Source organism: Bombina bombina, chromosome 2 (assembly GCF_027579735.1).
Source record: "Bombina bombina isolate aBomBom1 chromosome 2, aBomBom1.pri, whole genome shotgun sequence".
NCBI lineage: Eukaryota > Metazoa > Chordata > Amphibia > Anura > Bombinatoridae > Bombina > Bombina bombina.
In genome coordinates this window covers 240221610-240236726 of record NC_069500.1, presented here as the reverse complement: position 1 = coordinate 240236726, position 15117 = coordinate 240221610, and the positions used below count along the sequence as shown (strand labels likewise).

At 39.3% G+C, this 15117-nt stretch overlaps 1 protein-coding gene across 1 annotated transcript in view; it reads right to left on the bottom strand.

Moving 5' to 3' along the window:
• FAM81B (family with sequence similarity 81 member B) overlaps positions 1-15117 on the bottom strand; it is a 168366-nt gene that overhangs the window by 95679 nt on the left and 57570 nt on the right. The window lies entirely within an intron of this gene.

Sequence of the window (15117 nt, the reverse complement as noted above, 5' to 3'; positions counted from 1 at the left end):
GACAGTAAAGCATACATTACGTAAGTAACATTTATGTAACAGAGGAAACAAAACACCATAAATATTATAAAAGTTTCACCAACAAACAATTTTGATCCAGTTCATGCCTCTATACACATGACCTGAACGGGTTTTTTAGTACATCAGTATTCCAATAGAACAGATAAAGTTTCATGTTGAACTTAACACAAAAGTCTTATCAGTCAGCAAGATATCACATATATCCATCAATTGAAAATTCAGAGCAAGGGAGAAACTCAAAACTGTAAAGTGTTCCTTGACTTTTTTCAGTACCACTACAAGAGTCTCTGATGAAACTTCAACAATCTGGACATATCGACTGGACCTTTTCCATTTACAAATCTAACAAAACAATAAAACATCTATTAATTAACCATAGTCTCTCCTTACTATTATTCATTCCCTCCGGGAGCCTCTTAGGCCTGGCATATCGAATCTATTCAACACAACACGTCATCTGAAATGACCTGATATAATAGTTACTTAGAAATCTAATCTCCACTCTCCTCTCAGTTGTGCAGATAATACATAATCAGAATTTCTGAGGGGATAAAGAATATGTTTTTGGATTTGCTGTGGTAAAGTGAGTAGATAGGGTTTGCACTTTTTCATGAATGCAGATACTCTAGCTTGAAGGTCCCTTAACATATCAGTTTGTTCACACTTAATCTGCTTGACCAGGACATTCTATAATGCTCTTAGTGTTGGTGGCGCTTTATCCATCCAACATTTAAAAATTAATATGCTCCCTAAAAGAACTACAGTATATTAGATACCAGGTACTTGAGCCTATTGGTTACATCCTCAAAAGTGTGAATCATGCACCAGAATTTCCTTAAATAAGAACATTTCCATAACATATGTAATATACCTGCCTTGGGCTAATGACATGGTAACATGGTACATGAGGGCTACCTTCTTTAAAACCTGCTTACTTGGAATTTCCTGTAAGAGTGCATACATTGAAGATATAGACCTAAGTGCATTCTTGGCCCACAAAACAAATGTTGCTATAGCATCATCAGATATTACCAAATAATGGGAATTAGGTAAGTTAGCCAAATAATGCTTCATCTGTAAATACGAAAAGTGATGCATTTGTGACAAGTCCTAAGATTATCTCAGTTCTGCCAAGGACATGGGTGGCTGCCATCAGCAGACACTATCTGATATACAGTATATGCCTAAGTTCCAATTTATCCCATTAAGAAAACAGTTTTGTTGTAAAAGCTGCTATAAAGTCCCCTGCAAGCATGTTACTCCTAGCCATTTGCATATACATTGCCATGATTTAACTTGGCCTGTGAAAGGAGAGAGATCCTGCAGTTTAAGATCTATCTGGCTCCTCGACAGATGTGCAAGTAACGTTAGGAACAAGGGCTTAATAAACATTTTCTCAATTTCCAAAATAGTGAAGTGACCTTTATCAGTCAAATGATCCTACACAAATTTACTCTGTGCTGCCCAATTATAAAACTAAAGGTTGGGTAACCAAAACTTCCATTCAATGTAGAGGCAGTAAACTTGTGATAACTTATCCTATGTTTTTTACTTTTCCATATAAAGAGACTGATAGTTTCAAATATTTCTTTCTCAATGTTTCAGGAATTATTTGGAACAAATACAACAATTTTAGGAACAATGATTTTTACAGGACCTACCCTACCTGATAGGAACAGCTGTAGGTGTATTGATATGGACCTGATAGGGACAGCTGTAGGTGCATTGATAGGGACCTGATAGGGACAGCTGTTGGTGTATTGAAGTATAATTAAAGGAGTATTGGTTTATAATTAAAATTATAGCACATACTCCTGTTTTTCTTCAGTTTAATGCCTAGATAGGTGAAATATACAATATATTTAAAATGGAGCTCCCAACACTTTGTAGGTCTCATGAGTGCAGCCATAAACGTTCAGACTTATTATTGATTTGGTAGCCTGATATGCTTGCAAAATCTTCAATCAGTCTCATGATTTTTGGAGGGTTCTCATGTGGGTTCTGAAAATATAAAATGGTGTCTTCTACAAATAGTGAGAGATGCAGAGTAACACTGCCAATTCATAGTCCCTCAATAGTGTTTCTATTTTTCCATGCTAGTGGCTCTATGGCTAGGTCAAAAGAGAGAGGGGAAAGGGGATATCCCTGATTTGTACCACGTAATAGAGGAAGTGGAGGGGAGGGATTTCCATTTATAGGAAAATTTGTACCACAGGATGTATAAATTACTTTAATAGCTGTAACAACCTGTCTATGAAAACCAAAGCTGTCTGGTAAGGTATAAAGATGGTCTTTAAGGATCTTGTCAAATGCCTTTTCAGCAACGACCAGTTATATAAGCAGGCCTCCGGCAACTCTTTTATTTTATTTTCCCTATCTATAGAGTGTCCAGTAATTTGCCAAAATCAATTGTAATTTGTGAATATTTGATACAGATGTTCTGCCTTTTACAAACCCTGTTTGGTCTGGATGAATTAGGTCTGGCATAAGCAAAGCTTATCTATTAAAAAGTAATTTGATAAAGATTTTATAATCTATATTTTGTTTTATGTTTAACTAATTCTATTATGTAATAGTGTTTTTGTTATTTTTTCAGCCATACAAAAACACAATTACATTATTTCAGATACATTACGAACACATATTCTATGATAAAGAGAAAACACCATACTGTAGGTGTTTATAAATTGTCAGTGTAAAAGGATCAAAGTTACTATTGTTTTCTCCTTGTCTAAAGGAGTGTTTGTGTGTGTGTATGTTTGTGTGTGTGTGCATGTGTGTGTTTGTGTACTGGTTGCATAGAGTGTATGTGTTTGTAAAAAAAAATGATTATATAATTTTTAAAATATAGTATGATAGTAATTTTATTTTATTTAAAAAAAAAAAAAAAATTGTGATATTAAATTACTGAACCCTAAAAAAGTTCTTCAGTATAGTGATTTGAGAATTTAACCCTGGAACCTCAGTGTAAACATTACTCTAATATACCAAAGACACTGTAGAATTGGTACTAAATCTGCTGTAGCGTGTGGTGTAACATGAATGTGTTCCTGCAAACCTCAAGTACTGCTGCTGCTCAGGGGAGTGGAGAGATTGCTGTTTGGATCTGCTATTTAGAGTTGCCTTGAGCGGGAGACAGGGGCCCCTACATTCAAAACATCAACAAGAAACTACCTGTTTGGGTTCATCAGGCTTGCAGTCTGTCGGTCTGTCAATATATTCTAAAAAAGTGGGCTGAACCTGGTTGTGCTGGTGAGTGGCAGTGTGTTCCCTTAGGATATGGGGATAGCAACTTCAGCAAAAGTCGGGGGGCGGGGTGCTGTATTTAATAGAGTATGTTTACACAAAATAGACTGCAAAAAATAAAAAAAAGTTTTTTGTGTAGTATCACTTTAAATTATGCATATGTTTATTCAGTTTTACTGGACATTCACTAGATTTGTCTCACTGGGAAATATCGCCACTGAAAAGCAGGCTGAAAAGGGATAGCTAAAATGGAGGACAGTGCTTTGAATATTAGATACACACAGCAATGTGTGTACAGGTTCCCATGGGATGCCCTTGAAACACCACAAAATGCCTATATATTAGTCATGTCTGCAATCAACTTTCACCTAGATTACGAGTTTTGCATTTGTGTTTTAACGCTGAAAAAAATTGTAATTTCAGCGATAAAACAGCATAGCAGCCATTACAAGTCTTGTCGGTATAGCTGTATCGCAAGACTTTTAGTCTGTAATGCAACGCCAATCCCGCACTCGTAAAATTACTTTTTATTATTGGACTTCCATAACGCAGCCATTACGAGTTTTGCGGTGAGGCTAAAAAGCTTGCGTTCCAATAGAATGAGAGCAGCTCTAATTCTTATTGGCTGATTCAATTTTTTCAGTGTGATCGCAATTTTCGATCGCACTGTAGCAAATGTGTTCTTTATTAATATTAATATATAGCTATAGATATGATATAGATATATATTAATATAGAACACGTTTGCTACAATGCAATCGCAATATTAAAAGTAAAACACGGTCACGCAATTGCGATCACAATATTATAAAATATGAATAAAACAAACACAAAATCACAATTGCAATATTGCAAAATATGAAACGCCAAATTCGTGATCGCAATATTCATATTTTACAATTTAATGTTTTCATATTTAACAATATTGCGATTTTGCGTTTGTAATATTCATATTTCAAAATATTGCGATCACGATTGTGTGATCGTGTTTTACTTATAATATTTTGATCACACTGTAGCAAACGTGTTCTATATTAATATTAATATATAAATATATATATTAATATAGAACACGTTTGCTACAGTGAAATCACAATATTATAAGTAAAACACGGTCACGTAATCACTAAAACAATATTATAAAATATGAATATTACAAATGCGAAATCGCAATTGCAATATTGTGAAATATGAAAACACAAAATCGCGATCACAATATGAATATTGAGCATGTGCAATTGCAACTTTAAAATAAAAAAATTAAAAATTCTAAGGACACAATAGGAGATTACTACATTCACATACATATTCTAACACAATACATATACATTAAACAATTAAACAATGGATATACGTATATCATATACCCCCAATCCCCAGCTCCTATAGGTGTATTATTGATATGTTTTATTCACTAATGTATTGTTTGATCAGGGGTTGAGTTACTGCTGTAAACTGTATTGTTATACAGTACTGTGTAAAGGGATCATTTACATTGCACCTTCGATGTAGGCGGCAAAGCTGCTTTGAATATATCACTGGTATCCGAGCAGCGTTGCCACCCACTGAAATGTATGGTAAGACGTCTCTGGGCAATGCTGCCTTTAAATAGTACTGTCAGCCCTTTTGAATATTTTGCCGGCTTTCTTGACATTGTGACGGATCCCTTTTTAACGTGTAGCTGTCTTGTGGTGCCATAGACTGAAGTGCTCTGTCTCTAATCCCATGTGGCAATTAGCAGCCGGTAACTTCCTCTTATTCACTCTAATGGCACAGGCGCTCATTATTAAAATAAAAGTGCAGGACTGGGGATCGGTAATCAAAGCATCAGAAATAAATACGAAAATATGAAAGACTTCATGAGTCTTTAAGCTGACTGAAAACAGTTAAAGGTGCAGAAAGGTAAGAAAACAAATCTGCTCTATGTATTGTAATTTATTTATTTATTTACTTGTTTTCACTAATCCCCTGCTACTGCAGGTCTGAAGCCACTAATCAACTGTCTGTATTTTATTTATAAAGGGGCTCAAGGCTGGTTTAAGAAATTAAAAGGTTGGTCCAAACTGGGCTGCAGGGTCATGAGGTAAGTATAAGAGCCAGGGGTATTTTATAAATGGTGTAAAAATGGCTGCAGTAGACATGAAATAGGTCTGAGGTCTGGTTTATAGCTGGTACAATATGATTGCAGGGAACATAAGGTAGGTAGGTCTGATGTGGCTCATAGCTGGTGCAAAAATGGCTGCAGGAGACAAGAGGTAGGTCTGATGCCTGGTTTGGCTCCTCATACCTGGTGCTAAAATGGCTGCAGGAGACATGATGTATGTTTAAGGTCTTGTGTAGCTTATTGCTGGTGCAAAAAAATGGCTGCTAGGGAGAGGAGGTAGGTCTAAGGTCTTGTGTGGTTCATTGCTGGTGTAAAAATGGCTGCATGAGACATAAGGTGAGTCTAATGTGGTTTGGCTTAGGGATGGGGATTGTAGAGGATAGGAGTCTGGAGAAACCCACAAATATATATTTTTTTTTCAGCAGACCAAACAGATAAAAATTATAACCTATTTTTATAAATATGTCAACAGAACTGGGCAACAAAATCTGTGAAAAATAATGAATATTTGTATTAAAATTCTAATAAATAAAGTTGCAAACAAGAGTGTGTGTGTGTGTGCTTTACTAAACTCTATAGTCAAAAGGAAGAAGGGGTTATCCTCATATAAATAAGAGCCTTTCGGTATAGTTATGTAACTGCACATAGGAGCTCCCAAATAAATGAGAATTACTATTACCACAGTGATCACCTGGCTATTAAAACTTATATAGGGGCTTTATTTTAAAGATTATGGGCTTTAAAACAAGGGACAATAGCAGTTTCTAGGCCTTTTTGATGGTTATAAGTGCCTATAGATCCCCTCATTAAAAAAAAGTATTACATTTTTAATAAGCAAGAATGTAAACAAAAGTGTGTGATTTTTTTTAACTCTATAGTGAAAAGAAGGGGTTATATTTTTTTTATAAATTAGGGCCTTTTGTGTATATCTATCTATATATATATATATATATATATATATATATATATATATATATATATATATATATATATACATATATATATACACACACATATATATATATATATATATATATATATATACACACACACATATATATATATATATATATATATATATATATATATATATATATATATATATATATATATATATACACACACACACACACACAGTATATATACAGGGAGTGCAGAATTATTAGGCAAGTTGTATTTTTGAGGATTAATTTTATTATTGAACAACCACCATGTTCTCAATGAACCCAAAAAAATCATTAATATCAAAGCTGAATAGTTTTGGAAGTAGTTTTTAGTTTGTTTTTAGTTATAGCTATTTTAGGGGGATATCTGTGTGTGCAGGTGACTATTACTGTGCATAATTATTAGGCAACTTAACAAAAAACAAATATATACCCATTTCAATTATTTATTTTTACCAGTGAAACCAATATAACATCTCAACATTCACAAATATACATTTCTGACATTCAAAAACAAAACAAAAACAAATCAGTGACCAATATAGCCACCTTTCTTTGCAAGGACACTCAAAAGCCTGCCATCCATGGATTCTGTCAGTGTTTTGATCTGTTCACCATCAACATTGCGTGCAGCAGCAACCACAGCCTCCCAGACACTGTTCAGAGAGGTTTACCGTTTTCCCTCCTTGTAAATCTCACATTTGATGATGGACCACAGGTTCTCAATGGGGTTCAGATCAGGTGAACAAGGAGGCCATGTCATTAGATTTTCTTCTTTTATACCCTTTCTTGCCAGCCACGCTGTGGAGTACTTGGACGCGTGTGATGGAGCATTGTCCTGCATGAAAATCATGTTTTTCTTGAAGGATGCAGACTTCTTCCTGTACCACTGCTTGAAGAAGGTGTCTTCCAGAAACTTGCAGTAGGACTGGGAGTTGAGCTTGACTCCATCCTCAACCCGAAAAGGCCCCACAAGCTCATCTTTGATGATACCAGCCCAAACCAGTACTCCACCTCCACCTTGCTGGCGTCTGAGTCGGACTGGAGCTCTCTGCCCTTTACCAATCCAGCCACGGGCCCATCCATCTGGCCCATCAAGACTCACTCTCATTTCATCAGTCCATAAAACCTTAGAAAAATCAGTCTTGAGATATTTCTTGGCCCAGTCTTGACGTTTCAGCTTGTGTGTCTTGTTCAGTGGTGGTCGTCTTTCAGCCTTTCTTACCCTGGCCATGTCTCTGAGTATTGCACACCTTGTGCTTTTGGGCACTCCAGTGATGTTGCAGCTCTGAAATATGGCCAAACTGGTGGCAAGTGGCATCTTGGCAGCTGCACGCTTGACTTTTCTCAGTTCATGGGCAGTTATTTTGTGCCTTGGTTTTTCCACACGCTTCTTGCGACCCTGTTGACTATTTTGAATGAAACGCTTGATTGTTCGATGATCACGCTTCAGAAGCTTTGCAATTTTAAGAGTGCTGCATTCCTCTGCAAGATATCTCACTATTTTTGACTTTTCTGAGCCTGTCAAGTCCTTCTTTTGACCCATTTTGCCAAAGGAAAGGAAGTTGCTTAATAATTATGCACACCTGATATAGGGTGTTGATGTCATTAGACCACACCCCTTCTCATTACAGAGATGCACATCACCTAATATGCTTAATTGGAAGTAGGATTTCGAGCCTATACAGCTTGGAGTAAGACAACATGCATAAAGAGGATGATGTGGTCAAAATACTCATTTGCCTAATAATTCTGCACTCATATATATATATATATATATATATATATATATATATATATATATACACAACCATAGTTATCACCTGGCTATTAATCCCCTTACCCAAAATGACGTAAATATACGTTGTGCGGTACTTTGGCTATCGTACCGCACCACGTATATATACGGCATCGTTTCAGGATGCTCCAGCAATCTCGGCTGTTAAGTTACAGATCTGGAGCACCTGAAGCTTCAGGCATCTCCCGCATATGGAGGTGGAACGCGATTGGTGCTCCGCCTCCATATGAGGGCAGATGTCTGATCGTTACAGACTGTGACACTGTGTGTGTCACCATCTGTAACGATCTTCTGCTGAAGCCGGCGGGAGGTGTGGGCAGGAGGCAGATGGGCAGCCCAGCAGTAGAGGGGGTAGAAAGTGGGAGGGGCCCTACGCTAGGATTTTTTTTTAAAGGGACAGGGAGGAATGAGGCAGCTACACTACAGAAAAGGGGGTGTGGGGAACCCTACATTAAAGGTAACGGGAGGGGGGGACACTACGCTAGCGCTACGGAATAAATAGTTAAAATATATATATATATATAATTATTTTTTTTTAAAATAAAAAGCGTTTTTCAGGTACTGGCAGATAGCTGCTAGTACCTAAGATGGCGGCAATAGCAGAAAAAAAAATATTGGAAATTTTTTATTTATTTATTTTTTTACTGGCAGACTGTCTGCCAGTACTTAAGATGGGGGTGACCAGTGGACGGTGAGGGAGGGAAGAGAGCTGTTTGGGAGGGATCAGGTAGGGATCAGGGTGTGGGGAGTGTCAGGTAGGAGGCTAATCTCTACACTAAAGCTAACGTTAATCTTTTAAGCTACCTAATTATCCCCTTCACTGTCGGGAATAATACAAGTGTGGTGCGCAGCTGCAATTAATGCCCTTCTAATTACCAGAAAGCAATAGCAAAGCCATATATGTCTGTTATTTCTGAACAAAGAGGATCCAGAAAAACTTTTGCAAACATTTGTGCCATGATTGCACAAATTTGTAAAAAAAAAACATATTTTATGCTTACCTGATAAATTTATTTCTCTTGTAGTGTATTCAGTCCACGGGTCATCCATTACTTATGGGATATATTCCCTTCCCAACAGGAAGTTGCAAGAGGATCACCCAAAGCAGAGCTGCTATATAGCTCCTCCCCTCACATGTCATATCCAGTCATTCGACTGAAACAAGACAAGAAAGGAGAAACCATAGGGTGCAGTGGTGACTGGAGTTTTAATTAAAATTAGATCTGCCTTAAAAAAGACAGGGCGGGCCGTGGACTGAATACACTACAAGAGAAATAAATTTATCAGGTAAGCATAAATTATGTTTTCTCTTGTTAAGTGTATTCAGTCCACGGGTCATCCATTACTTATGGGATACCAATACCAAAGCTAAAGTACACGGATGATGGGAGGGACAAGGCAGGAACCACTGCCTGTAGAACCTTTCTCCCAAAAACAGCCTCCGAAGAAGCAAAAGTGTCAAATTTGTAAAATTTTGAAAAGGTGTGAAGCGAAGACCAAGTCGCAGCCTTGCAAATCTGTTCAACAGAGGCCTCATTCTTAAAGGCCCAGGTGGAAGCCACAGCTCTAGTGGAATGAGCTATAATTCTTTCAGGGGGCTACTGTCCAGCAGTCTCATAGGCTAAACGTATTATGCTACAAAGCCAAAAGGAGAGAGAGGTTGCCGAAGCTTTTTGACCTCTCCTCTGTCAAGAGTAAACGACAGGGAAGAAGTTTGACGAAAATCTTTAGTTGCCTGTAAATAGAACTTCAGGGCACGGACTACGTCCAGATTATGCAAAAGTCGTTCCTTCTTTGAAGAAGGATTAGGACATAATGATGGAACAACAATCTCCTGATTGATATTCCTGTTAGAAACTACCTTAGGTAAAAACCCAGGTTTAGTACGCAGAACTACCTTGTCTGAATGGAAAATCAGATAAGGAGAATCACAATGTAAGGCAGATAACTCAGAGACTCTTCGAGCCGAGGAAATAGCCATCAAAAACAGAACTTTCCAAGATAAAAGCTTAATATCAATGGAATGAAGGGGTTCAAACGGAACACCTTGAAGAACTTTAAGAACCAAGTTTAAACTCCACGGCGGAGCAACAGTCTTAAACACAGGCTTAATCCTAGCCAAAGCCTGACAAAAAGCCTGGACGTCTGGAACTTCTGCCAGACGTTTGTGTAAAAGAATAGACAGAGCAGAAATCTGTCCCTTTAACGAACTAGCAGATAAACCCTTTTCTAAACCCTCTTGTAGAAAGGACAATATCCTAGGAATCCTAACCTTACTCCATGAGTAACTCTTGGATTCGCACCAATATAAATATTTACGCCATATCTTATGGTAAATTTTTCTGGTAACAGGCTTCCGTGCCTGTATTAAGGTATCAATAACTGACTTCGAGAAGCCACGCTTTGATAGGATCAAGCGTTCAATCTCCATGCAGTCAGCCTCAGAGAAATTAGATTTGGATGGTTGAAAGGACCTTGTATTAGAAGGTCCTTCCTCAGAGGCAGAGACCATGGTGGACAGGACGACATGTCCACTAGGTCTGCATACCAGGTCCTGCGTGGCCATCAGAATCACTGATGCTCTCTCCTGTTTGATCTTGGCAATCATTCGAGGCAGCAGCAGAAACGGTGGAAACACATAAGCCATGTTGAAAACCCAAGGGGCTGCTAGAGCATCTATCAGCGCCGCTCCCGGGTCCCTGGACCTGGATCCGCAATGAGGAAGCTTGGTGTTCTGGCGAGACGCCATGAGATCCAGTTCTGGTTTGCCCCAACGATGAACCAGCTGAACGAACACCTCCGGATGAAGTTCCCACTCCCCCGGATGAAAAGTCTGGCGACTTAGAAAGTCCGCCTCCCAGTTCTCCACGCCTGGGATGTAAATCGCTGACAGGTGGCAAGAGTGAGACTCTGCCCAGCGAATTATCCTTGAGACTTCTAACATCGCTAGGGAACTCCTGGTTCCCCCTTGATGGTTGATGTAAGCCACAGTCGTGATGTTGTCCGACTGAAATCTGATGAACCTCAGTGTTGCTAACTGAGGCCAAGCTAGAAGAGCATTGAATATTGCTCTTAACTCAGGGAGTTCCAGACTGCGCCCCAACCTAGAAGGCTGGCATCTGTTGTTACAATCGTCCAATCTGGCCTGAGAAAGGTCATACCCTTGGACAGATGGACCCGAGAAAGCCACCAGAGAAGAGAATCTCTGGTCTCTTGATCCAGATTTAGTAGAGGGGACAAATCTGAGTAATCCCCATTCCACTGACTTAGTATGCATAATTGCAGCGGTCTGAGATGCAGGCGCGCAAATGGCACTATGTCCATTGCCGCTACCATTAAGCCGATTACTTTCATGCACTGAGCCACTGACGGGCGTGGAATGGAATGAAGGACACGGCAAGCATTTAGAAGTTCTGATAACCTGGACTCCGTCAGGTAAATTTTCATCTCTACAGAATCTATAAGAGTCCCTAGGAAGGAGACTCTTGTGAGTGGTAATAGAGAACTCTTTTCCACGTTCACTTTCCACCCATGCGACCTCAGAAATGCCAGAACTATCTCTGTATGAGACTTGGCAATTTGAAAACTTGACGCTTGTATCAGAATGTCGTCTAGATACGGAGCCACCGCTATGCCTCGCTGTCTTAGAACCACCAGAAGTGAGCCCAGAACCTTTGTAAAAATCCTCGGGGCCGTAGCTAACCCGAAGGGAAGAGCTACAAACTGGTAATGCCTGTCTAGAAAGGCAAATCTTAGGTAGCGATAATGATCTTTGTGAATCGGTATGTGAAGGTAGGCATCCTTTAAGTCCACTGTGGTCATGTACTGACCCTCTTGGATCATGGGTAGGATGGTTCGAATAGTTTCCATTTTGAATGATGGAACTCTTAGGAATTTGTTTAAGATCTTTAAGTCCAAGATTGGTCTGAAGGTTCCCTCTTTCTTGGGAACTACAAACAGATTTGAGTAAAATCCTTGCCCTTGTTCGGTCCGCAGAACTGGGTGGATCACCCCCATTACTAGGAGGTCTTGTACACCGCATAGAAATGCCTCTTTCTTTATTTGGTTTGCTGATAACCTTGAAAGATGAAATCTCCCTTGTGGAGGAGAAGCTTTGAAGTCCAGAAGATATCCCTGAGATATGATCTCCAACGCCCAGGGATCCTGGACATCTCTTGCCCACGCCTGGGCGAAGAGAGAAAGTCTGCCCCCCACTAGATCCGTTTCCGGATAGGGGGCCATCCCTTTATGCTGTCTTAGGGGCAGTAGTAGGTTTTCTGGCCTGCTTGCCCTTGTTCCAGGACTGGTTCGTTTTCCAGGCCTGTCTGTAACGAGCAACAGTTCCTTCCTGTTTTGGAGCGGAGGAAGTTGATGCTGCTCCTGCCTTGAAGTTTCGAAAGGCACGAAAATTAGACTGTTTGGCCTTTGATTTGGCCCTGTCCTGAGGAAGAGTATGACCCTTACCTCCAGTAATGTCAGTGATAATTTCTTTCAAGCCGGGCCCGAATAAGGTTTGCCCCTTGAAAGGAATATTAAGCAATTTAGATTTAGAAGTCACGTCAGCTGACCAGGATTTAAGCCATAGTGCTCTGCGCGCCTGGATGGCGAATCCGGAGTTCTTAGCCGTTAGTTTAGTTAAATGTACAATGGCATCAGAAACAAATGCATTAGCTAGCTTAAGTGCTTTAAGCTTGTCCATAATTTCATCCAATGGAGCTGTATGAATGGCCTCTTCTAGAGACTCAAACCAGAATGCCACAGCAGCAGTGACAGGTGCAATGCATGCAAGGGACTGTAAGATAAAACCTTGTTGAACAAACATTTTCTTAAGGTAACCTTCTAATTTTTTATCCATTGGATTTGAAAAAGCACAACTATCCTCCACCGGGATAGTGGTACGCTTAGCTAAAGTAGAAACTGCTCCCTCCACCTTAGGGACCGTCTGCCATAAGTCCCGTGTAGTGGCGTCTATTGGAAACATTTTCCTAAATATAGGAGGTGGGGAAAAGGGCACACCGGGTCTATCCCACTCCTTGCTAATAATTTCTGTAAGCCTTTTAGGTATAGGAAAAACGTCAGTACACACCGGCACCGCATAGTATCTATCCAGCCTACATAATTTCTCTGGATTTGCAACTGTGTTACAGTCATTCAGAGCCGCTAAAGCCTCCCCTAGCAATACACGGAGGTTCTCAAGCTTAAATTTAAAATTAGAGATCTCTGAATCCGGTTTCCCTGGATCAGATCCGTCACCCACAGAATGAAGCTCTCCGTCCTCATGTTCTCCAAAATGTGACGCAGTATCGGACATGGCTCTCACAGCACCAGCGCGCTCTGTCCTTATCCCAGAGCAATCGCGCTTGCCTCTTAATTCTGGCAATTTAGATAATACTTCTGTCAGGGTATTATTCATAATAGTAACCATGTCTTGTAAAGTGATTTGTATGGGCGTCTCTGATGTACTTGGCGCCACAATATCACGCGCCTCCTGAGTGGGAGGCGAAGGTACTGACACGTGAGGAGAGTTAGTCGGCATAACTTCCCCCTCGTTGTCTGGTGATAATTCCTTTACAGATAAAGACTGACCTTTATTATTTAAAGTGAAATCAATACATTTAGTACACATATTTCTATGGGGCTCCACACTGGCCTTCAAACATAGTGAACAAACAGATTCATCTGTGTCAGACATGTTTAAACAGACTAGCAATGAGACTAGCAAGCTTGGAAAACACTTTAAAATAAATTTACAAGCAATATAGAAAACGCTACTGTGCCTTTAAGAAGCACAAAAAACTGTCACAGTTGAAATAACAATGAACCAAATCAGTTATAGCAACCAAATTTTCACAGTAAATGTATTAAGTTAGCAGAGCATTGCACCCACTTGCAAATGGATGTTAACCCCTTAATACCCAAAACGGATAATCAATAGAGAAAAAAACGTTTTTTAACACAGTCAAACACACTGTCACAGGTCTGCTGTGACTGATTACCTCCCTCAAAATGACTTTTGAAGTCCCTTGAGCTCTCTAGAGACGTCCTGAGACATGCAGGAAGAAGCAGGAAGACTGAAACTGAATTTTTACTGCGCAAAAAAGCGCTAAAATAGGCCCCTCCCACTCATTATTACAACAGTGGGAGCCTCAGTTAACTGTTTCTATGCAGAAATATAAGTCAGCCATGTGGAAAAATTCATGCCCCAATAAGTTTTATCACCAATGTACCTCACAAAAACGATTAAACATGCCAGCAAACGTTTTAAACATCCTTTTTTAAAGAGTATGTATCTCTATTGATAAGCCTGATACCAGTCCTTCTACTGCATTTTAAGGCTTATTACATTACTTCAGTATTAGTAGCATTTTCTTAGTCAAATTCCATTCCTTAGAAAATTACTTTACTGCATATACATTAATCAGCCTGATACCAGTCACTTTCACTGCATTTAAGGCTTTACTTACATTACATCGGTATCAGCAGTATTTTCTTAGTCAATTCCATTCCTTAGAAAAATATTTTACTGCACATACCTTATTTGCAGGAGACCCCGCACGCTATTCCCTTTCTGAAGTTACCCCACTCCTCAGAATGTGCGCAAACAGCCAGTGGATCTTAGTTACTTCTGCTAAGATCATAGAAAACGCAGGCAGATTCTTCTTCCAAATACTGCCTGAGAAAAAAACAGCACACTCCGGTGCCATTTAAAAATAACAAACTTTTGATTGAAGAAATAATTAAGTATAAAACACCACACTCCTCTCACGACCTCCATCTATGTTGAGGGTTGCAAGAGAATGACTGGATATGACATGTGAGGGGAGGAGCTATATAGCAGATCTGCTTTGGGTGATCCTCTTGCAACTTCCTGTTGGGAAGGAAATATATCCCATAAGTAATGGATGACCCGTGGACTGAATACACTTAACAAGAGAAAGTAACAATTTTTTATTTGATGGCATTTGGCGGTGAAATGGTGGCATGAAATATACCAAAAATGGGCC